Source organism: Schistocerca nitens, chromosome 7 (assembly GCF_023898315.1).
Source record: "Schistocerca nitens isolate TAMUIC-IGC-003100 chromosome 7, iqSchNite1.1, whole genome shotgun sequence".
Classification (NCBI taxonomy): domain Eukaryota; kingdom Metazoa; phylum Arthropoda; class Insecta; order Orthoptera; family Acrididae; genus Schistocerca; species Schistocerca nitens.
Window position 1 is genome coordinate 356,919,662 of NC_064620.1, and position 25,189 is coordinate 356,944,850.

General features: G+C 45.0%; 1 protein-coding gene and 2 non-coding genes across 3 annotated transcripts in view; 2 read left to right on the forward strand and 1 right to left on the reverse strand.

The window, feature by feature from the left end:
- Positions 1–25,189, reverse strand: part of LOC126195321 (ATP-binding cassette subfamily G member 4-like) — a 334,509-nt gene that overhangs the window by 187,540 nt on the left and 121,780 nt on the right. The gene's annotated exons all lie outside the window — the stretch shown is intronic.
- On the forward strand, positions 15,663–15,737 carry Trnat-cgu (transfer RNA threonine (anticodon CGU)). Its single transcript has one exon. It is a non-coding gene; the product is annotated as a tRNA-Thr (tRNA).
- Trnat-cgu (transfer RNA threonine (anticodon CGU)) lies at positions 15,964–16,038 on the forward strand. Its single transcript has one exon. It is a non-coding gene; the product is annotated as a tRNA-Thr (tRNA).

A 25,189-nucleotide genomic window follows, 5' to 3' on the forward strand; every position in this document is an offset into this window, starting at 1 on the left:
CAAGTCAGTTAGCGAAAATATATAAACAGGCACACGCGTGGTGTTGCCTGAATTTATTTGAATATTCGGGAAATAAGTTTAACTTGATTAATGTGAGGGAGTATTAATAATATAAACAGTTAGACAAAAGATGTTAGCAACTCGGTCAAGAATGAAAGATATTCGCGTGCTTAACCCTAGCAACACCAATGCATTTTCCATAACGTTTAATGTCAAGAGCGGTTTTTGTCCACCATCAAATAAACCTAAAAAATCGCTAATGTGTTTCATTTTTATTAACAACATACATTTCTAAATAGGTACTGTTGCCTAAGTAGGGTACAGAACCTGAAAAATGTCTTTTAGCACAATCTTAACAGCACCAATGGAGTTTACGTAATGTTTACACCTAGTGGAGGTGTAATTCATGACCAACAGAATTTTTTTTAAAAAAATACAAATTTCGTTCATTTTCATTCACATGATACTTTTTAAAGCTATATAGGTACTGAGCGCGGTAGCGCAGTGGAGCACACTGGATTCCCATTCGGGAGGACGACGGTTCAAACCGCGTCCGGTCATCCTGACTTAGGTTTCCAGTTATTTCCCTACATCGCTTAAGGCAAATACCGCAATGATTCCTTAGAAACAGCGTGGCTGATTTCCTTCTCCATCCTTCCCTAATCCTACCTTGTGCTCTGTCTCTAATGACCTCGTTGTCGAATGGACGTTAAACACTAATCTCCTCCTCCTCCTAAAGTTATACAGATGTCTAAGGAGACTCCTGAACCTGAAAATATGAGTACGACACTCATTGGGAAAACTCACACTCACTACTAAGACTTAAATTCTTGGATTAAATGCCGGCCTTTGTGGCCGAGCGGTTCTGGGCGCTTCAGCCTGGAACAGCGCGACCGCTATGGTCGCAGGTTCGAATCCTGCCTCGGGCATCGATGTGTGTGATGTCCTTAGGTTAGTTGGGTTTAAGTAGTTCTAAGTTCTAGGGGACCGATGACCTCAGATGTTAAGTCCCATAGTGCTCAGAGCCATTTGAACCATTTGGATTAAATTTTACTGAAAAAATTAAAATATTTGTGGAACTAAGTACAAAAATTCATTAAAAACAATAAATATTATTTTCAAAACCTTTAAATATAAAGTACCAGGTTCGGTTACGAGATTTTCACACAAAGCACCCCCCCCCCCCCCCCCTCTGTGACCCCCTTGGTATTGCGAGGGTTAAGTAACCTTCGGCACGTGACTGGAGAATAATTTCGTCAACCACACGAAAGGATTCTGCATCGTGATTGGTTCTAGGCGCTCAGTTCGGAACCGCGTGACTGCTACGGTCGCAGGTTCGAATCCAGCCTCGGGCATGGATGTGTGTGATGTCCTTAGGTTAGTTAGGTTTAGGTAGTTCTAATTTCTAGGGGACTCATGACCACAGCTGTTAAGTCCCATAGTGCTCAGAGCCATTTTTTTGCATCGTAATTCCGTGACTTTAAGTACAGCAGCCATTTCCGACGGCACCCCTATGGCAGCCGGCCAGCACGACAGCACAGCAGCATCGATTTGCAGCGCAGAGGCCGACCAGCTGGAGACGTAACGCCTACAGAGCGGATCATCGCTGCGTCACTTGGTCCACGCGTGACGCATGCGAGTCGTGCAGCTAGCAGTCCGCCTGATTAGGTTGGCTGTAAACAGCACCAATTTGATTTTTTTAGTACTGCATTCTGTAAAGAGTTGTAAAGACACATTTCGAGTCGAGCCAGATGTAGCGGCATTATTTAAACACGAACGAGAATATACCTTTTGTTGTTACAGTTGTATGCCAGTCCGGGCTAGGAAGATGGAGGAATTAATGACTCTTATTAAGGTTCAAAGAGAGAAATAGTCTTATAGTATTAAACACAAGAGGAAGCGGGTCAAATAGTATCGAAACTCAAGAAGAAAAATTGTTAGATTTAAAGTCATAAGGGGGGAAGTAGCTACAAAAGAAGATAAAATCTCCAATATAGGAGAGATGTTATTAAAGTTACCCGAGCAGTCACAGGTTGAGATAGAAAAAACAGTACGACTTAGTAAGCGAGGAGGTTTAGGAACAGTTTAAGAAGAGAAACGAGAAGATGCAACGACGCCAGGCAGAGTGGAGGCGTTAGAATAAAGTACAGAATTCGGTGAAATAATTCGTGGTCTAAACAGCACGACTAGTTTGGAGGAGCGTCTATAGGCGTTTGCTGACCGAAAGTTATAACAAAAACTTGTGTCTACTAGCGCTACCACCTATTCTTTGGGCGATAGTATAGAACACCAGAAGGAAGTTACGCGAAGCATTCGAGAATACCCAGCGGGAACTTAGTAGGAAAACGTTTATCAATATTACGGCGGTATCAAGTGATTTGGTAGAATAACTGCAACTAGGGAATGGAATTAATTTATCAAAGCAGTTTCCAAAGTCTGAACATGATGGGGAGGTACACTAAGTGTATTTTTTGCGAGTATTTTCTAGGTCGTTGCCTAAGAAATGGGAAAATCGTAAGAAAGTAGATGTTTCATTTTGTTATTTGGTACGGGACGCGGCAGATTAGGGAACTGCTCATTCGGAAGATTTTGAATAATGGGACAATTTTCAGGAAAAATTCACGAAGACATACTGGTCCTCTAGCACACAGAAAATGCTGATTCTAGATTTGCGATGGGTGTCCAGTAAGTAATGCAACACATTTATGTTCTGAAAGCAGGTTGGTTTTATTTAGGATTCCAATATACCACACTATTTCCCATTTTTTGGCTACAAAACCTTACTTTTCAACCTAATATCCGTTCAATGCGACGGCTTACGCCACCTTACCGGGAGGGCCAGTATGCGCGAGAGGTGCTAGGCGCTTCAGTCCGGAACCGCGCGCCCGCTACGGTCGCAGGTTCGAATCCTGCATCGGGCATGGATGTGTGTGATGTCCTTAGGCTAGTTAGGTTTAAGTAGTTCTAAGTTCTAGGGGACTGATGACCTCAGATGTTAAGTCTCATAGTGCTTAGAACCATTTGAACCATTTGAACGGAATGCAGCGAGCAAGTCTGAAGGAGCGAAAGGGTTTAAGTGGTCACCTTCCATAGCAGTCAAGGCAGCAGAACTACAGAATATGGTCATGGAAATTTTGCAAAAACAAGCGGAAAGCAAATTACGAAAATACAGTAAAGGAAATCAGAACAAAGAGAGGGTTCCTACGACAGTAATAGTACAATGTCTGTAGCATACTGTATTGAATTTATAATGAAAATAGGTGATATATATAAGACACAAACAATCATGGCGGAATTACATAGTTTCTTTCATAACACGAGTAACAAAATAAGACTGCATTTCGTGGGTGGAAATTAGTATAAAGGCACTCACTGTCCTGTTGTGTTATTGTATTGTTAATACTTCGTCCGTAGCATACTGTATTGAATTTATAATGAAAATAGGTGATATATACAGGGTGTTACAAAAAGGTACGGCCATACTTTCAGGAAACATTCCTCACATACAAATAAAGAAAAGATGTTATGTGGACATGTGTCCGGAAACGCTTACTTTCCATGTTAGAGCTCATTTTATTACTTCTCTTCAAATCACATTAATCATGGAATGGAAACACACAGCAACAGAACGTACCAGCGTGACTTCAAACACTTTGTTACAGGAAATGTTCAAAATGTCCTCCGTTAGCGAGGATACATGCATCCACCCTCCGTCGCATGGAATCCCTGATGCGCTGATGCAGCCCTGGAGAATGGCGTGTTGTATCACAGCCGTCCACAATACGAGCACGAAGAGTCTCTACATTTGGTACCGGGGTTGCGTAGACAAGAGCTTTCAAATGCCCCCATAAATGAAAGTCAAGAGGGTTGAGGTCAGGAGAGCGTGAAGCCATGGAAATGGTCCGCCTCTACCAATCCATCGGTCACCGAATCTGTTGTTGAGAAGCGTACTTGTAAAAGCACATGTTCTAAAACACAGGTAGAGTATCCCGTATGAAATCATGATAACGTGCTCCATTGAGCGTAGGTGGAAAAAACTAAAATGAGCTCTAACATGGAAATTAAGCGTTTCCGGACACATGTCCACATAACATCTTTTCTTTATTTGTGTGTGAGGAATGTTTCCTGAAAGTTTGGCCGTACCTTTTTGTAACACCCTGTATAAGACACAAACAATCATGACGGAATTACATAGTCTCTTTCATAACACGAGTAACAAAATAGGACGATTGCATTTCGTGGGTGGAAATTAGTATAAAATGGTTCAAATGGCTCTGAGCACTATGGGACTCAACTGCTGTGGTCATAAGTCCCCTAGAACTTAGAACTACTTAAACCTAACTAACCTAAGGACATCACACACAGCCATGCCCGAGGCAGGATTCGAACCTGCGACCGTAGCAGTCGCACGAAATTAGTATAAAGGCACTCACTGTCCTGTTGTGTTATTGTATTGTTAGTACTTCGTCCAACCTCGTTTCTTCCTAAATACCTCAAAAGTTCTCTTCGGCGTTGACTTTTTGGAGTTTTCAGTTCTTGCAGTGAAATTGTCTTCCACTCTTCTTGCATCGCTCTTTTCCGCTCGCATACGGCCTTAACTTGTCTTCCATTGCGATAAACACTCCTTCAAAGTATTTCCCAAACGTTTTCCACGGATTTCATATCCTGTCAACTTGCAGGCCGGGGCAAGACATCGATATCTTTATCTTCAAACCACTTTTCGCTTGTAGCAGAAACATGCACACATGTGTCATTTTGTTGAACATTAGATTTCCGTTCCCTACATCTTCATACATTTCAATCCATTCTATCTCCAGCATCTCAGTGAATTTGTTAGAGTTCACTGCAGTGTTCAGCCAAGCAAAGCGTGATTTACTTTTAACACAGAAGGTTGTCCATATCATAACACTTCCACCACCAAGATTTCTCTTACCTGCTGCTCTGTTCTCAGATCATGTCAATAATACTGAAAGCCATCTGGCACATCTAAATTACACATCCTCTCATTAATGAATATCACTTTATCGCATTCTGAAGTCCATGGCATATGTTTCTAACTCCAATCTAGCTGTTTATGTTGCGTGTTTCAGCAGGTTTCTGCACTCGTTTATTCGATGCAAGATATTTGTCATTTTCCAAAATTTGTTGTGCACGTGTGGCAGTTACTGACAACTGGAAATCAACAACAAGATGAGATGAACAACGGTTTGTGACCTTTGCTTTGCGCAAAAGTAACCGTTTAGATGCCTCAAATAATTTTCCACTGAACTCATATTTTACGTTCTGCCCATATCGTGCGACCAATCTAACCAAATTATCAATTACTGTACTTGAACAGTTTAACTTCCTAGCGACTTGACAATTGCAGAGTCCCATTTCCATGTATGCATCGATTTTTCTTTTTCACCTCATGATAACTGATTCCCGCGTGGCAGTGTCACAATCGTCGTTTATGTACACAATTCGTATATCGCTAATGCTGTCTGTTCCCTATCAGCAGTAGAGACACATACGCACACACCAACGCCACAAAGAACTGACTGCTTTTATTCTGCGTTCCACCGTCTACCACCCGAATCGCTGATGTCTTGTTGTACAGGATGGTCGGAAATTCCCGTTACAGACTTCTAGGACTTGCAGAAGGGAGTGAGTAAATCGTATTTTGAATAGGAATCCATGTTCAGAAACGTCATCCAACAAGACTACAGAGCGTCGAAGTTATAGGCGCGGGCGTCTGTAAATGTACGTATACACGGGGTGATTCCGTGATGATGTTACAGACTTTCTAGGCTGATGGAGAACGAAGAATGTATTAATTAGAAGTAAGCTTCCCTGTACCGGAAACGAACTAGTCGAAAGTTCGCGGTTCCAGACTGTAGCGCCTAGAACCGCTCGGCCACCCAGGCCGGCGCGAAGAGTGTAGGGCTGGTAACTTTCAGCGGTGGTAGTGTGGACAAAAACGAGCAAAAAAGTCTAATAAACGTGGGCTCTTAATTGCATACCTGAAGAGCTATGACCATTCGTTCATCTTCGCTAAAGTGAAACACATCTCCTCTACTGAGGAAGTGTTCATAGCTGTTAAGGTACGCACTTAAGAGCCCACGTTTATTGGACTTTTTTTCTCGTTTTTGTCCACACTACCACCACTGAAAATTACCAACCCTATACTCTTGGCAACACAAGAACCGGTACATGTGTTCAACTGTCAGAGGTATCAGAACGGTTTTCGTTTATAACTTTCGACTAGTTCGTTTCCGGTACAGGGAACCTTACTTCAAATTAATACATTTCTCGTTCTCCATCAGCCTATAAAGTCTGTAACATCATCACGGAATCACCCCGTGTATACGTACATTTACAGACGCCCGCGCCTATAACTTCGACGCTCTGTAGTCTTGTTGGATGACGTTTCTGAACATGGATTCCTATTCAAAATACGATTTACTCACTCCCTTCTACAAGTCCTAGAAGTCTGTAACGGGAGTTTTCCGACCACCCTGTATACTGTACTATTGACATTAACTGCTAATACCATTTGACTGCATTTGTCAGTATACTAGATATCATACTACTGCATTTTCTGTACACTGGGCACAACTATTCCAGCCGACAATGTTAATTTTCTTACAAATATCCATGCCCTTTTACTGGTTTCCGCTAATGTACAATACAAAAGCACTCATACCTGGTCAGTGACTTAGTGATTTTCATCCTAGTTCTAGTTTCAAAAAGGAAACAAGCAAATTTTTCCATCCTGTAGGAGACCTTTCAAGCTACTAGGACTATATCATCCAAAGGCAGTATTATTAGTCGACCTGGAGACTGGACAGGAGAGGGGTAATACAATATTGACATGTTAAAGAAATTCATGTCCCAGGAGAATCTGCGATCTTTACAGATTCGGCGGATTGACGACCATCATGTGTCCGACTTAATTGTTTCAGTATTTCACATATCGTTTTCTCTAGAGCAGTTTCTTCTACTCTGTCAATCCCATGCTCTGTATCTCAAACCTATCTTCTACTGACCTATCTTAGTTTTAGTGGTAGAACAACGCTGGTATAGCCAATGTCGTATTATAGAGGGACTTATCACAGTTTTCTCGAAAATAAAAGAATACAAACAGAACCCATTACAACTACAGTATATGATGCTGCCGAATAGAAATGACGTAGTATGTATATTATGGGGAATAAGCATTTTTCTACTTTTTGCATGACATTTTGTACGGGAGGATGTCTGCTATATGCCAGTAGCAGATGGTGACAACAGACAGACATAATTATAGCAATACCACTAGATGAATTACAAATGCCGGCCGAAGTGGCCGTGCGGTTAAAGGCGCTGCAGTCTGGAACCGCAAGACCGCTACGGTCGCAGGTTCGAATCCTGCCTCGGGCATGGATGTTTGTGATGTCCTTAGGTTAGTTAGGTATAACTAGTTCTAAGTTCTAGGGGACTAATGACCTCAGAAGTTGAGTCCCATAGTGCTCAGAGCCATTTGAACCATTTTTGAATTACAAACGTGTTGTTACTGCATACCTTCATGCTTACCTTAGGGATACGTTAAGATCAGTTTTCAGAGCCTGTACCGCTGAAGCCAAGACAAGTACGTTCTGTAGGGTATGCTGTCCACTCTTCATCCTCTCCATGAAGAATTTATCAGTGCGGGGATTGTGGGGTAGGTGGTGGTATGGGATTCAGTTTTTGGGGCTCCATCATCTTTCTATCTTAGACCCTAGCAAACCCATTCTTAATTTTCTTTTCTTACTTGTGTGAAAGCAGGGAGGTAACACACGTATGACGACCAAATACGTACTCTTTTCAGTGAGGCAGACTATATACAACCATTTTCCGTTAATAGTCCCTCTGCTTAACTGGGTGGTAACGTGTTCGCCTCCTATGCAAGCGGGCCCGGGTTGGATTCCCGGACGAGTTGGAAATTTTCTCCGCTCGGGGACTGGGCGTTGTGCTGTCCTCATCATCATTTCATCCTCATCACCGGCGTGCAAGTCGCCCAATGAGGCGTCGACTGGAATAAGACTTGCACCTGGTCGCCGAACTTCCCCGGATGGGGCCTCCCGGCCATCGATGCCATGCGCTCATACGTTCATTTTTTTCCTCCTGTTAACAGCATGTTAGCCACGTCACGGGAACAGGGGAGGTAGATGGGGAAGGAAATCATTTTCTCGCTAGATGATGATATGCTAACATGAAAAAGAAAAAGAAATAATTTGACAAGTCAGCTGTTTTGTCACTGTAGCTAAGACTACGCGTACCTCTGGTGAAAGCATGCTAATAAATTGTTTAATAACTGATGCGCGAAAATGATACGAAAGACTCGAGTTATGTCTGATGAGAGGGCCCTGCTGAATGAAGAATTTAAGTAAATGAAATAAAAATGCTATAGTTAGTAATACATAACGCTTCTTAACGTAAAATCGAAGCCGCGCGGGATTAGCCGAGCTAGGGTCGCAGGTTCGAATCCTGCCTCGGGCATGGATGTGTGTGATGTCCTTAGGTTAGTTGGGTTTAAGTAGTTCTAAGTTCTAGGGGACTGATGACCTCAAAAGTTAATTCCCATAGTGCTCAGAGCCATTTGAACCATTTTGTCGTGTTCAGATAAAATAATGTATTCCAAGACGTTCACTAGTACTAGTACTACTACTACTACTACTACAGAGGGTGCATAAGCGTAGGACTGAGGACAAAGTCTAGATTATGTGCATTATTTCATCAAAATACATGTCTTTGTTCTACTTAAAACGATATCATTGTCATCCATTCATTACGATGACCCTCCATGCTACGGTAGCATTATCACGTTCTTCCATATGGATGTCAGGCTTGTGAGCAGCGGCTCGCATTTTGGTTAGTGAACAGGGTTGATACTTTGATAAACATACACCGCTAAGTATCCGCCTTTGGTGTGCAGGGTAGCACATGTGTTGCAGCACACACAAAACAGTGTAACTGGATTGCAAGTCCAATCACATTTACAAGATATGACCAGAAGATCAAGTGACTGGAAGTGTAGTCATCATACCCTTAAGCAAAGATTGTTGCTACTAGTATGAACAATCATCATCAGTACAAAAACAGTTGCTGTTGGTTGTCATTGTGATCATACTTCTATGCTAAGACGCACTCCAGTGCTTCTCCTATACAGTTACGATTACTAAGACAGACTGAATTGGAATCTAAACCAGGGCTCTTCGGGAGAATTAAAGTACACTCATGAACAGAAAAAACAGAACGCCTTGAACAACTAGACATAGGACGTTCATATTCACAGGACATTTACTTTACTATGATCCGCAGAAATGATGAGCATTTGAACCATGTCGGTCGGCGGATTCGAGGTCACCATCGATATCGCGGCGCAGCCCCACCTACGGGTAAAACGTGCCTGCGGCTCTCGTTGTCGCTATAAACAGAAGGTAAAGGATCAGTGTGACTTGAGCAGACGTGTAACATGCCTTCCAGACGCAAGCAAGAACTGTACCGTCAGATCTGTGGGTTTGAGAGAGAACGCATTATTGGTATGAGAGAATGTGATGCACCCATCCGGGAAATCGCTGCTCGTGTGGGACGAAGTTTTTCGGCAGTGGCACGGCTGTGTACACTGTAACACATCGTACACTATCAGGGGTGACAGCTCGTCGTCGTTTATTACGGCATGAGCTACGTGCGCGTCGTCCTTTTCTCTACTTACCTCTGACGAATGTGCAGAAACATGCTAGACGGCAGTGGAGTACAGAACGACGTCAGTGGGGACTGGAATGGCGCCAGATAGTGTTTCCACATGAATCCAGGTTCTCTCTGTTTGAAAATTGGTTCGCTGCAGACAGGGGGCGCGGCATCAAAGTGATGGCATTCGCACAAGACATACAGTGGCAACTCGAGGCCTTACGGTGTAGGGTGCTATTAGGTACATCCACAATCACAGTTTGTGTGTGACTAGGGAACTGTGATCAGTGTGACCTACGTGAATGACACCCTGCAAGCTGTAGCCATACCATTTCTGCACGACATCCCAGACGCCATTTTTCATCAAGAAAATGCACGACCACATGTTGCTGCTGAACACGTGCCTTCTCGGTGTCATAGGAGGTCTGACTTTCGCGTTGGCCCGCCGGATCCCCAGACTTGTCGCCAATCGAAAATGAGTGGAGTATAGTGAAACGATGGGTGTAGCGCTGTGACACAATACCAACCACCACAGATGAACTCAGGAACCAGGTGAATGCAGCATGGATGCCTATACCACAGGACGTTGTTTGCGCTTTATACTCGTCAGTGCCATTACACATGAGAGAAGTTATCAGGGCCCATAACGGACCCTGTGCCTACTAGGCAATAGGACACTTGCTGACCAAGGTGACTGATAAGACAAAGGAGGAATCAGGTTACACATTCAGTGTCAGGTTACACTTCGGAGCAACTTGTATTCAAGGTTCCCCCCCCCCCCCCACTCTCCTTCCCTCCTGGGGAACCACTGGGAATTGATCAAGGTCATCTGCAGAACCCCAAACTACTCCCCTCCTCCCCCCTCTCCCCATCCTCTCACCATCCCCCTGAACCTATGAAACTGAAACACCCACTCCCCATCTTCAACTTCTGTAACTGGGGCACTTGAATGGATGGAATTCACTCTAGACTTAGGCAATACAGGGAAAGAATCAGGTTGTGTCTATTTGTTAATCACAAGTTATGTTAAGCCATGTCACACATAGTAATTTCGACTGATCCATGGAATTCCAACTAAATGTGTTGGACAGCTACCAAACTGCAATAATTTAAAAAAATGTTGCTGCAAAAAACTTATCTGTACATTAATAATGAGTGACATCTCACATACAAGTATCCTTTAATAGTGGAAAATCAATGCATTACTAAAAACCTGCTACAACACAATAGTTATACAAATAAACCCCAGAACATTATGAGTTTTTCGTAATGTTATCCTGCAAGCATACTGATGAAATGTTGTGTGGTTAGGGCCTCCTGCGGGGCAGACCGACCGCCTGGTGCAAGACTTTTTAACTGATACCACTTCGGCGACATGTGTGTCGATCAGCATGATATGATGATGAAGACTGCACAACACCAAGTCCCCAAACGGAGAAAATCTCCGACCTAGCCAGGAATCGAACCCGGGTCCCTCGCATGACATTCTGCCGCGCTGACCACTCAGCTATGGAGGCGGACAGCGCACTCTTTTAGTTATACAAATAAACCCCTCAATATTATTAGTCTACAGTGACGCTATAAGACTCTTAAAAACAATTCTGCAAGCTTAATGATTGTGGACGGGACGGGTGCAGCAGTTACAGTAACAGCAGCCTCAACGATAATTTCCACCAGGACAGGACCGCTTCTTCCTCCAGGTGCCAAACCAACCTCGCGAGTATTTTCAGATTTCATTATCATCTTCTTTAAGCCATTTAATGACGTTGAGCTTTTTCTCAGACCTTTCAGTCTGCAATAACCTCTCTCTCACTCTAGTACTGTAATTGCTGCCCCGTTTGTTTCTTTGTTTTGTTTTGCTTTAGGGAGCAAAATCACCTGGGTTCATACGCGCCCAAGTCAAAACTACAGAACACGAAGACAGAGAGTAGTTAAAAAGGACTATACGTCAGTTCCAATTGACATAAGAGAAGACAGCTAAAAACAGGGACGTAGAGAAAGGGCTAAAAGAGACACCATACAGAAACGGAAGTCCAAAGCTAAAAATTAAGTGGCCTTCGCCATATTACTTTGGGGGATAAAAAGTAAAACGCAGTCGGCAGCCCGCGAGTCATTTGCTAAAAAGTACTTACATTACTGATACTGAACCACCTGAACATTTAAATAGCGGCACACAGCTTCCAAAACGCACCCCCAGCGGTGGAGTGAACGATTCTAACACTAAAATAACAATAACGATAAGATTTTAGGAAGTAGATTATATCATTCATATTAAAAGTTGTTCCACAGAAACGAATGGACTGAAATCAACGCCAGTTCTACTTCTACAAAGATTGAACAGAGTTTGCGCCGCACATATGTGGACGGAAAGTAAGCTGCAGAAACGTTAGCAGCTGCCTGCCGACAACAAGGAGACCATGTATACAATTGAGTGACTGGTACTAATGGCCAGGTACAACGGTCATGAACTTTTAATAAATGCAGATGACGGTGGGTTCCATGACGTCAATCGCATCTGGTGACCCTGGTTAGTATGCACGACAGACACTGGCAGGGTTTGAGAAACACGGCTCACTGCGCATCGCGTCCGCGCCGCCACGCGGCATTCCGAAGGAGAAATTCTTAGGGCCGCCGGTTCAAACCGGCTCACGACCTTTAGGCTTTCGGTGCATTCGCGATCTGGCCGGCACCTTCATATCATGTCCGGTACGCGAAATCGCACTGCTTTCACCGTATTTTCGGATCTGCTTCGCTAATGCATCAGCTCCTTCTCAAAACTTATTATTACTTTGAAAGCAACATTTTGGCAACCGATCTGAGTAGAAACCCTAAGACGTTTTGGTCTTACGCAAAATCAATAAGCGATTCGAAATCCTCTTTTCATTCATTCAGTGATCATACTGGTACCGAAACCGGAAGATAATAAATAGAGCGAAGGCCGAAATACTGAATTCGGTCTTCTGAAACTGTTTCCCCGCCGACGATCGTAGCGCAGTCCCTCCCTCCAATCATCGTACCAACATCAAATAGGCAGATATTGAGATAACTGATAACGGAACAGAAAAATAACTACAATCGCTTACTAGTGGAAAGGCGTCGGGACCACATGAGATTACCTATAAGATTCTAATAAGATTATGCAAAAGGACTTGCTCCCCTGCTATCAGCAGTTTGTCGTAGATCACTGGAGCAACGAACGGTAAATAGTGACTGGAAAAAAAGCGCAGGTCATTCTCCTTTTCAAGATGGGTCGTAGGATGGATGTACGTAATTATGGGCCTACATCGTTAACATCAATTTGTTGTAGAATTATGAGCCGGCCGCTATGGTCGAGCGGTTCTAGGCGCTTCAATCTGGAACCGCGCTGCTGCTACGGTGGCAGGTTCGAATACTGTCTCGGGCATGGATGTGTGTGATGTCCTTAGGTTAGTTAGGTTTAAGTAGTTCTAAGTCTAGGGGACTGATGACCTCAGATGTTAAGTCCTATAGTGCTTAGAGCCATTTGTAGAATTATGGAACATGTTTTATGCTCAAGAATTATGACATTTTTGCAGAACGAATATCTCCTCTGTGAAAATCAGCATGGATTTCGTAAACAGAGATCTTGCGAACCTCAGATCCCTCTGTTCCTCCATGAGACCCATAGCGGTGCATGCAATGGCGGTCAGGTTGACTCCGTATTCCTTGACTTAAGGAAGGCATTTGACACCATATAGCGCTGCCGTTTAGCGAATAAAATACGAGCTCAACGAGTACCGTATACAAGATTTCCTTGCAGATAGAACACAAGCTCTCACTCTTAACGGAACAAAATCGACAGATGTAATTTCCAGAGTACCCCAAGGAAGTGTGATAGTACCGTTAGTATTTACAATGTGTATAAATGATCTGGTAGAAAGCGTCGGAAGATCATTAAAAATGTTCGCAGAGGATGCAGCTGGCTATAAGACATTAGCAACGCTAGAAGACAGTATAGATTTACAGAATGACCTGCGGACGACTGGTGAATGGTCCAGGTTGTGGCAATTTACTCTGAACTTAAGTAAATGTAACATAATGGACATACACAGGAAAACAAATTCACTATTTACTACTACACTGTTGACGGCAAATTGCTGGAAACAGTGTTTGTCGCAAAATATCTAGACTACTAAAGACGTAAATTTTCTGCCAGAAAGCTTTCTTGTGATATAGACAGCATACACATACACAGACACATTCACACAAACGCAACTCACAAACACACGACCACTGTCTCTTGCTGCCGAGGCCAGCGAGAGACAGTCGTCGAGTGTGTGTGAGCTGCGTTTGCGTGAATGTGTCTGTGTATGTTGATCTCAGAAGAAGGCTTACGTGTTTAGTAGCGTTTTTGTTGCACCTGTTTGCGACTCAGCATCTCCGCTGCACAGTGAATAGCAATCTGTCCTTCTCATAATATTGTTATTATTCCAAGCTGGATTTTCCATTGTTTGAATAGCATCACTTCTGGTCAAGTGACGCTGCTACCGCCTGAACTGGTTTATATCGATAGTACCTTCGTGGTCATAAAGTTCTGGGTAATTAGTGTACATACACCACACGATGGGACTTTAAGTGTTCTAAAACCGGCCATGTACCCAATAACCGATTGTGGATGAAGCAACTGTCCTGCGGTTTCTTCATTTCTCAACATGGATTTGTGCTGTTGCAGCTCTTTGTGCTTTAAAAACATGAACGACTTGGGAAAAAATGAATATAGTAAGTTGTTTAAACACATAAAGCCGGCCGGTGTGGAGAAGCGGTTCTAGGCGCTGCAGTCTGGAACCGCGCGACCGCTACGGTTGCAGGTTCGAATCCTGCCTCGGGCGTGGATGTATGTGATGTCCTTAGGTTAGTTAGGTTTAAGTAGTTCGAAGTTCTAGGGGACTGATGACCTCAAAAGTTAATTCCCATAGTGCTGAGAGCCATTTGAACCATTTTGAAACACGTAAAGAAGTTCTATTTCACCATTTCCAAAAACGTGTTTACAATGAATGCAGTAATAACAATCTTTCCGAAAATTAAATTTTAGAAAACTGTCAGTTTAAAGAACCAGCTGCAGTCAAAAGGTAATCCATCATTATGTTTCTCTCATTCTTTCCCGAAATGCCTGCACCGATAGGTTTTAATTAAAGTGCAGCCACTCACCGAGGTCCATCGTGGGCTGTAATTATCGTATGGCAGGCGAAATTTGACATATATTTCAATGTGTTAATGCGGAACCGACTTAAGCTGGCAAAAAATTGTTCAGTTTTGGCCACCAGATGCAAATTTGACGCTGTTAATACAAGAAAGGCGTACAGAAATGTTTCCATGTGTAATTGAAAGTCAGAAAGGCATAATCTTGAGTTTATTATTAACCACCACTTACACAGTTTGTTCAATATGAGCCCTGGAGACGTCAACGAGGTGTTGTATGGCGGCAGATTTGCACCTTGTGGCCAAAATTGGAACTAGTTTTTTTCAGCGTATATTGGTTCGCAGTAATGCACTAGTACATTTACCGAGTTTCGCTACTGTGCGATAATCAGAGCCCCCACTGGACCTAGGTGTGTAGCTGTACTTTAATTATAACCACCCAGTACCTGTTTAGTGGTCTGTGCGGCGGTCTGTCACGCTAAGGGGCCCGGGTTCGATTCCCGGCTGGATCGGAGATTTTCTCCGCTCAGAGACTGGGTGTTGTTTCCAGAATGAGATTTCCACTCTGCAGCGGAGTGTGCGCTGATATGAAACTTCCTGGCAGATTAAAACTGTGTGCCCGACCGAGACTCGAACTCGGGACCTAATCTCATTCTGGAAACATCCCCCAGGCTGTGGCTAAGCCATGTCTCCGCAATATCCTTTCTTTCAGGAGTGCTAGTTCTGCATGGTTCGCAGGAGAGCTTCTGTAAAGTTTGGAAGGTAGGAGACGAGGTACTGGCAGAAGTAAAGCTGTGGGTACCGGGCGTGAGTCGTGCTTCGGTAGCTCAGTTGGTAGAGCACTTGCCCGCGTAAGGCAAAGGTCCCGAGTTCGAGTCTCGGTCGGGCACACAGTTTTAATCTGCCAGGAAGTTTCATATCAGCGCACACTCTGCTGCAGAGTGGAAATCTCATTCTGGAAACATCCCCCAGGCTGTGGCTAAGCCATGTCTCCGCAACATCCTTTCTTTCAGGAGTGCTAGTTCTGCATGGTTCGCAGGAGAGCTTCTGTAAAGTTTGGAAGGTAGGAGACGAGGTACTGGCAGAAGTAAAGCTGTGGGTACCGGGCGTGAGTCGTGCTTCGGTAGCTCAGTTGGTAGAGCACTTGCCCGCGTAAGGCAAAGGTCCCGAGTTCGAGTCTCGGTCGGGCACACAGTTATAATCTGCCAGGAAGTTTCACTGGGTGTTGTGTTGTCCTCATTATCATTTCATCATCATCAGTGAAAGGCAACGGGAAACCACCAATGGAATCACTTCCCTAGACGCTCATGAGGTGGACCTCTCTGACGAGGCTTCCCCCATGACCAGACCTGCCGTAAGGCAGAACACAAAAGTTTTTAGTATCTGTTTAGCTGTCTGCACTCGTGCAAGTCCAGGTATTGATAATGTGTCTTCAGTTTCATAGCCGTATTTGTCACGCACAAAGCTGTGCAAAACGACACAGTCTTCTACAGTCTCTACAGAAAAACCAAGATTCGAGTTCAAAGGTAGTATCCTAATCAATAGATATAAAAAAAAGATGAATATCGCGAATAGTTCGTGTATTCAGACATGTTTGTACTATGGTATAGGGGAGTGCCACGAATAAGGTAATAGAAATCCTGAGTCGTGTGGCGTGAGTGTGGAGGGGGGAGGTGAGTTTGAAGGTCGCTTTTGTACGTTTTCCTCGAATAATTCGAAAACTAACCGGCATCGAGGCGACTGTGGTGCACCGTGGGCCACAGATGACAGTGGTGAACGACAAATGTCGAAATGTGTACTGGCGATAAGACGTGCAACTGTTGGCGAACTGACCACCCAGATGAACGCACGGGCTAGCAACAGCGTCTCCTCAACAACCGTTCAGCGAATTTGCTCCATTTGAGTCCCCGCAGCAGGCACTTGGCTCGTGCAACCATGCTGACTGCTGTTAATCGGCAACGAAGGCTGGAGTCTGCCCGCCAGCACCGCAACTTGCCATCCACTAGTGGCGACAGTTGGCTTCTTCAGATGAATCACGTTTTATGCTCCATCGGACAGATAGGCATTGGCGTGTGCGGCGTGAAAGATCCGAAAGCAAAAATCGTGCAGCAATCATCGGAAGGGTCCAGGCCGGAGGGCATTCCCTGGGCGATCTCGTTATTCTGGAAGACACAGTGGATCAACAACACAAGTATGCATCTATCCCGGGGCAACATGTTCACCCGTACATGCAGTTTGTTTCTCCTCGGCACGATGATGTGTACCAACAGGACAATGCAACGTGCCACGCAGCTCGCACAAGTATGAGTGTGTGGCTCCAGGATGAGTTTATCGTACTCCCCTGGCCACCAAAGCTCCGGATTTACATCCAATCGAGAAACTATGGGACGACCTCGATCGGGCTTTTCGCGCCGTGCGCCCTCACACAAAAAACATAGCGCATCCAGTTACGGAAATCAAGACCGCTACGGTCGCAGGTTCGAATCCTGCCTCGGGCATGGATGTTTGTGATGTCCTTAGGTTAGTTAGGTTTAACTAGTTCTAAGTTCTAGGGGACTAATGACCTCAGCAGTTGAGTCCCATAGTGCTCAGAGCCATTTGAACCATTTGAACCAGTTACGGAAATGGAGTCGGCATGGCTCCAGAGCCCTATCGGTACCTTCCAGAACATCATTCACTCTCTTCCTGCACGTCCCACAGTGGTCTGCGCTGCAAAAGGGTGGTTATTCAGACTTTTGAGAGTTGATCACATCAATGTGACTGGACAGCGTATAAGCACCGACATTAAGGCAAGGGATTAGTGTGGCATTCGTGTCTTTCCGACGTGTCTGCGGCACATACGAAACGTGAAATATGGCGAGGTTATTACCAAATGCATCCAAACAAAACCGACTTGCTGTTATTCTTTTCTTGGCCGCCGAAGGACAGATATCCAGTGGAAAATGAAGAACGTGAATGGGGCAAAGTGTATGCAGAAAACCACCGTTTGCAATGGTGTACTATATTTTGTGCTGGTCGCGATTCGATACAAGACACTAGTCGCTCTGGGAAGCCATCCAGAAATTACTCAAACATATGCAATGATATCACTTCATTTCTAGTATCGGTAATACACTGTCCATTCACATTAAAGTGATCACTTGCCAAAAGACTGAATAACCCTGAATAATCAGCTTATCAGGTGGTCTCTCAATGGCGAGACGCATTCCATATTGTTTTGGACCGTGTATGTCACAACCTCTATGTGTCTCCCGGTTGCAAAGTATATGGCACTGGTTCTGCTTGCATAATTCTTGCAGCAGTTTTCCTTTGGCAATTTACGTTAATACAGATAATCGTTCACGGTGGCCCAAAAACAGCTAAATGTCCATGTTCCTGTATAACACCCTTCAAAGCATCACCTTACGTGGTGACCAGCTCCCTCAAAAATCGCTTTAGACTGTATACGGTGTATATTTTTACCTATTTATATACTCAAAAGAATCTGCTCATGGCATGTTTCCATATACACTACTGGCCATTAAAATTGCTACACCAAGAAGAAATGCAGATGATAAACGGGTATTCATTAGACAAACATATTATACTAGAACTGACATGTGATTACATTTTCACGCAATTTGGATCCATAGATCCTGAGAAATCAGTACCCAGAACAACCACCTCTGGCCGTAATAACGGCCTTGATACGTCTGGGCATTGAGTCAAACAGAGCCTGGATGGCGTGTACAGGTACAGCTAACCATGCAGCTTCAACACGATACCACAGTTCATCAAGAGTACTGACTGGCGTATTGTGACGAGCCAGTTGCTCGGCCACCATTGACCAGACGTTTTCAATTGGTGAGAGATCTGGAGAATGTGCTGGCCAGGGTAGCACTCGAACATTTTCTGTACCAAGAAACGCCCGTACAGGACCTGCAACATGCGGTCGTGCATTATCCTGCTGAAATGTAGGGTTTCTCAGGGATCGAATGAAGGGTAGAGCCATGGGTCGTAACACATCTCAAATGTAACGTCCACTGTTCAAATTGCCGTCAAAGCGAACGAGAGGTGACCGAGACGTGTAACCAATGGCACCCCATACCACCACGCCGGGTGATACGCCAGTATGGCGATGACGAATACACGCTTCCAATGTGCGTTCACCGCGATGTCGCCAAACACGGATGCCACCATCATGGTCGGCCGTCGTGGCCGAGCGGTTCTAGGCGCTTCAGTCTGGAACCGCGCGACCGCTACGGTCGCAGGTTCGAATCCTACCTCGGGCATGGATGTGTGTGATATCCTTAGGTTAGGTAGGTTTAAGTAGTTCTAAGTTCTAGGGGACTGATGACCTCCGATGTTAAGTCCCATAGTGCTCAGAGCCATTTGAACCATTTTTGCGACCATCATGATGCTGTAAACAGAACTTGGATTCATCCGTAAAAATGACATTTTGCCATTCGTGCACCCAGGTTCGTCGTTGAGTACACCATCGCAGGCGCTCCTGTCTGTGATGCAGCGTCAAGGGTGACCGCAGCCATGGTCTCCGAGCTGATAGTCCATGCTGCTGCAAACGTCGTCGAACTGTTCGTGCGCATGGTTGTTGTCTTGCAAACGTCCCCTCTGTTGAGCATACTGGAAGTCATCATTCACTTGTTCGTAATTTGTCAAAATTAGAACGATAACCAGTGTATTCACTTCCTCAAACATAATTCTCTCAAACGGAAGATTCTGTTTTTTACCAATATCAGAATGCTTATTGATGTGAGTTACATCAGATTGTCCAGACTGTCCAGTCTGATTAAGGTGATCACTTCTCAATAGCCTGAATAACCAGGAATAACCAACTTGTGCAACACAAACTGCTTCAAGATGTGCAGGAAGAGAGCTAATGAGGTTCTGGAAGGTACAGGCAGTGATGAAGAGTCATGCCGACTCCAGTGCCATGGGAAGCTGGACTAGGTTTCTCGATTGAGGATCCATGCCACGTAGAGCCCTATCAGAATGATCCCACAGATTCTCGATTGAGTTTAAATCGAGGAACTTGGGAGGCCAGGAGAGTACGATAAACTCATTTTCTCCTTCTGGCGCTCTTCGAATAACGTATTTACAATGCAAGCTGTGTGTCACGTGCCATTGTCCTGGTGGTAGATGCTATCGTGCAGAGGAAAAACGGCTAGATGTAGGGGTGGACATGGTCCCCGATGATAGATGCATACTTGTCTTGATTCAAAGTGCCACGGAATGCCACGAAAACATTCCCCAGACCAAAACGCTCTGTACTCCAGCCTGGACGTTTCCAACGATTGTTGAAGGGTATTTGCTTTCAGACGTCTCACGCTGTACGTGCCATCAGCCACCAGTCCGATGACGCATCAAACGTGATTCATCAGGAAAGGGCACCTGTCGCCAGTCAGTTGCGGCATTGTCGTGCAAATTCCAGCCGATGAACCGAAGTCAACGTGAGTGCACGACGAGCCACGCCTCTGCTGTGAGGCCCATACGCTGCAACGTTCACTAAACGGTCGTTGAGGACACATTGTTGGTAGCCCCTTGGTTCATCTGGGCGGTCATTTGCTCAAGAGTTGCACGTCTATTCGCCCGCACACAACGCAGCCGTCATTCAACCCCCTGTCGTCTATGGCCGTGGTGGACAATAGGCCGGCCGTGGTGGCCGTGCGGGTCTAGGCGCTGCAGTCCGGAACCGCGGGGCTGCTACGGTCGCAGGTTCGAATCCTGCCTCGGGCATGGATGTGTGTGATGTCCTTAGGTTAGTTAGGTTTAAGTAGTTCTAAGTTCTAGGGGACTGATGACCACAGATGTTAAGTCCCATAGTGCTCAGAGCCATTTGAACCATTTGACATCACATACATCCATGCCCGAGGGAGGATTCGAACCTGCGACCGTAGCGGTCGCGCGGTTCCATACTGAAGCCCCTAGAACCGCTCGGCCACACCGGCCGGCAGAAGTCAATGATCATGCCCTTTTGTGCGTCAGATAAATCGCTCAGTTTCCGCTTTACGACAACGACTGCATTGTTTTCACGTCCCTCCGACTGTGCGCTTTATATACGCTCCAGTGTTGGTGCTGCCACGTGCCGCCTATGAGTGATTATTGTACGTTGATTCTGAACATAGGCGGTGGTCGCATTATTGACAGCGTAGTTGGTAAGCTTCCAGGGAAGGTACATATTCTAGCCTTGTAAAAAGGATAATGCAGATAACATTACAAGAAAATATAATCCTTTATCGCCACCCGAGATAACCCGAATTGGTTTACTTCGCTCAGAGAGTGTATTCTATTGTTTTTGTCCGGCCGGTGTCACCGAGCGGTTCTAGGCGCTTCAGTCTGGAACCGCGCGGCCGCTACAGTCGCAGGTTCGAATCCTGCCTCGGGCATGGATGTGTGTGATGTCCTTAGGTTAGTTAGGTTTAATTAGTTCTAAGTTCTAGGGGACTTATGACCTCAGATGTTAATTCCAGTTGTGCTTAAAGCCATTTTTTTTATTGTTTGTGTTTTTGATAACAGTGACGATAACAGAGAGGAGAGAGGATGAAACCTGACGCTGACCCATAGCCCTCTCATTTCAAAGCGACTAAAATGGCCGCTGAGCTTATCGTCCTCAGGCGACATACATATTACCACACGAACAGCGTCAACAGTCTACACTTCATGACATGCTGCGAAAATTAACTCAGTGCTGTCCCTGTCCCCACAGATGTCTGTTAACCTATGGGAGGGAAGGAAAATGTAAAACTGTGCAATTAATGAAATGCAAAACAACAGTATTATATGACTACAATGTCAATTAGCTACGATTGGAGTCAGTCAACCCTTACAAATACCTGCGTGTTACAATTTGTAGGGATATGAAATGGAGTGATAGCATAGACTCATTCATATGTAAAGCAGGTGATAGCCTTCATTTCATTGGTAGGACACTAAGTGCCACTAGTTTACAGAGGAGATTGCATACAAATCAATAGTGCGACTCATCCTGGAATGGTGATAGCCTTCATTTCATTGGTAGGACACTGATAATGTGCCACAAGTTTACAGAGGAGATTGCATACAAATCAATAGTGCGACGCATCCTAGAATACGGAAAAAAATCGCAACACTAAAAAATAATTACGCAGAGTAATGAAACATTGAGAATACATTTGTCTAGGTAACATATTGGTGATTAAAATTGCGAGATCACAGGTTAATGTAAGTGCGAGATAAGTCATTGCAAATGTGAAATGGTGGTACATTAACAACCGGTGTAACTGCTTAAATGTTTAATGCAAGCATGCAAACGTCCACTTATTGTGTTGTGAGACGTGCCGGATATCAGTTTGTGGGATGGAGTTCCAGGCCTGTTGCACTTGGTCGGTCAATACAAAATGGTTCAAATGGCTCTGAGCACTATGGGTCTTAACTTCTGAGGTCATCAGTCCCCTAGAACTTAGAACTACTTAAACCTAACTAACCTAAGGACATCACACAAATCCATGCCCGAGGCAGGATTCGAACCTGCGACCGTAGTGGTCGCGCGGTTCCAGACTGTAGAGCCTAGAACCGCTCGGCCACCGGTCGGTCAATACAGGGACGGTTAATGTTGTTTGTGGATGAAGTTGGAGTTGTCGTCCGATGATGTCGCATAAGTTCTCGGCTGGAGACAAATCTGATGATCGAGCAGTCCAAGGCAACATGTCGACACTCTGTAGAGGTTGTTGGGTTACAACAGCGATACGTGGGCGAGCGTTATCCTGTTGGAAACAACGGCTGGAATGCTGTTCATGAATGGCAGCACAACATATCGAATTACCAGATTGACGTACAAATTTGTAGTCAGGGTGCGTGGGATAACCACAGGAGTGCTCCTGCTGTCATACGAAATCGCACCAAGACCATAGCTCCATGTGTAGGTCCAGTGTCTAGCACGCAGACAGCTTGGTTGCAGGCCCTCAACTAGCCTCCTTCTAACCAACACACAGCTATCACTGGCACCGAGGCAGAACCAGCTTTCATCAGAAAACGCAACATACCTCCACACTGCCCTCCAATGAGCTCTCGCTTGACACCACTGAAGCTGCAAAAGGCGGTGGTTTCGGGTCAGTAGAATGCACGCTACAGGGCGTCTGGCTCGCAGCTGTCCTTGAAGTAATCGATTTGTAACAGTTCATTGTGTCACCACAATGAGCCAGACCCATATGCCGAATTCGATCTTCCTCCTCAGTAGTGCCACGTGGCCGTCCAGAGCCCAATCTTCTGGCGACCACACATTCTCGTGACCACCGCACCCAACAATCAAATACAGTGGTTACATTCCTGCCAAGTCTTTCCGCAGTATCGCAGAAGGAGCATCCGGCTTCTGGCAGCCCTATACGACCTATACGTCCTCGTTCAAAATCAGTGAGGTGCTGATAATGGTATCTTTGTCACCTTAAAGGTATTCTTGACTAACGTCAATTCACCACGTGCAATCTCAAAAATAACTAACGCTCACGACCGTTACAGTGTGTATTTGAAAGCAAACCTGATTTGTATCCTCATAGTGGTGCTACTAGCGCCGCTCTTATGGGACTAGCGTGAAATTGGAACAGACATCATCTTTCAAATGTGGAAACACGCCTACTAACATTCGTACATATAGCACAGCTCCTTCTTGGTGCTGCGATTTTTTTTTCGTCAATGTATATGGGATCCGCACAAAGTACAGCAACACGGCATACTGAACTATACAGAAAGAGACAGCAGGAATGGTCACAGATTTGTTTAACCCACGGAAAGTGTCACGGAGATGCTCAAATACATTTTCTGAAGACAGAAGCCAACTACCCAGTGAAAGCCTGCAGAACGCCTCTACAGCAGCGTTTGACGCTCGAATTATTTGAATATCTCCATGACGCTTCCCGCTTACTAAATGAACCTTTAACGACATGCACAGCTCGTCTTTGGATCTCTATTTCCTCTATCAGTCGCATCTGGTAAGGATCCCAGACTGAGTAGCAGTATTGAAGTATTGGTCGAACAATGGTTTTGCGAGCTTCCCGCCTTTCTGGATGGACTACACTTCCTGAAGATTCTTCCAATGAGTTACAAACATGCAGCATAAAAATTATAAAAGGAAACTCACACTGGAAATTTCACTGTGATATTTCAGTTGATTCCAGTGGGCAGAAGTCTGTTTTTTAAATCGTATCTCTCGTATTCGTTGCTTTCATTCATCTCGTATTTTTTGACAATGCATAGGTTGTGACTGACATTTTCTTTAATTGATTCAGTCATTGTTGTCCATCCAGAAGCTGTCTGTTATTATTATGAGGTTACAACAGATCGCATCGCCATTAACGATGGGTAGCAAGATGTCTTTGCTTTTCACCAAAATCCTTTATGGTTATGCAGTTTTTGTTCATGCTACAGACTCCTCGACTGTTGTTCCTGAGGGGAAGCTATACATCAGCAATACAGCCAAGAACACTCATTCTGCTGGCACTTAGCGACCTTCAGAAAACATCTTTTCAGCCCACGGCGACTAGTTATTAACGATTCGTTTCTTTTTCTTTCTGTCACGCATACAGCGCAAGGGAGCTAAAGGAAGGGCACAAAGGACGTTCAATTACACGACACACATCCAAGCGGTACTCAGGTTCGTTCCATACGTTATGTAGCAACATCCTGTCAATGGTCATCACAGCAGCATTGATGCGTTCTCTGAGCTGTTCTGGTGTTCTTGGGGTAGCGGGTAAATGGTGGGGAGTGGGAGACGGGCGGGGGGGGGGGGGGGGGGGGTTAAATGGTTCAAATGGCTCTGAGCACTATGGGACTCAACTGCTGTGGTCATAAGTCCCCTAGAACTTAGAACTACTTAAACCTAACTAACCTAAGGACATCACACACATCCATGCCCGAGGCAGGATTCGAACCTGCGACCGTAGCGGTCGTGCGGTTCCAGACTGTAGCGTCTTTAACCACTCGGCCACTCCGGCCGGCCAGGGGGGGGGGGATATGTAAACATTGTCCTTACTGACCCCCTCCCCCCAAAGGGAAAAGTCACAAGGCGGTAGGCACGCGACCTGTGGGTGTGGGGTCTTGATAGACCAACGCTTTGCTGTTTACACAGACAACCAGTGTGGCTGGTTCAAATGGCACTGAGCACTATGGGACTTAACATCTGTGGTCATCAGTCCCCTAGAACTTAGAACTACTTAAACCTAACTAACCTAAGGACATCACACACATCCATGCCCGAGGCAGGATTCGAACCTGCGGCCGTAGCGGTCACGCTGTTCCAGACTGAAGCGCCTAGAACCGCACGGCCACACCGACCGGCTGACAACCAGTGTCCCTAAATTGTCGACACCAACGC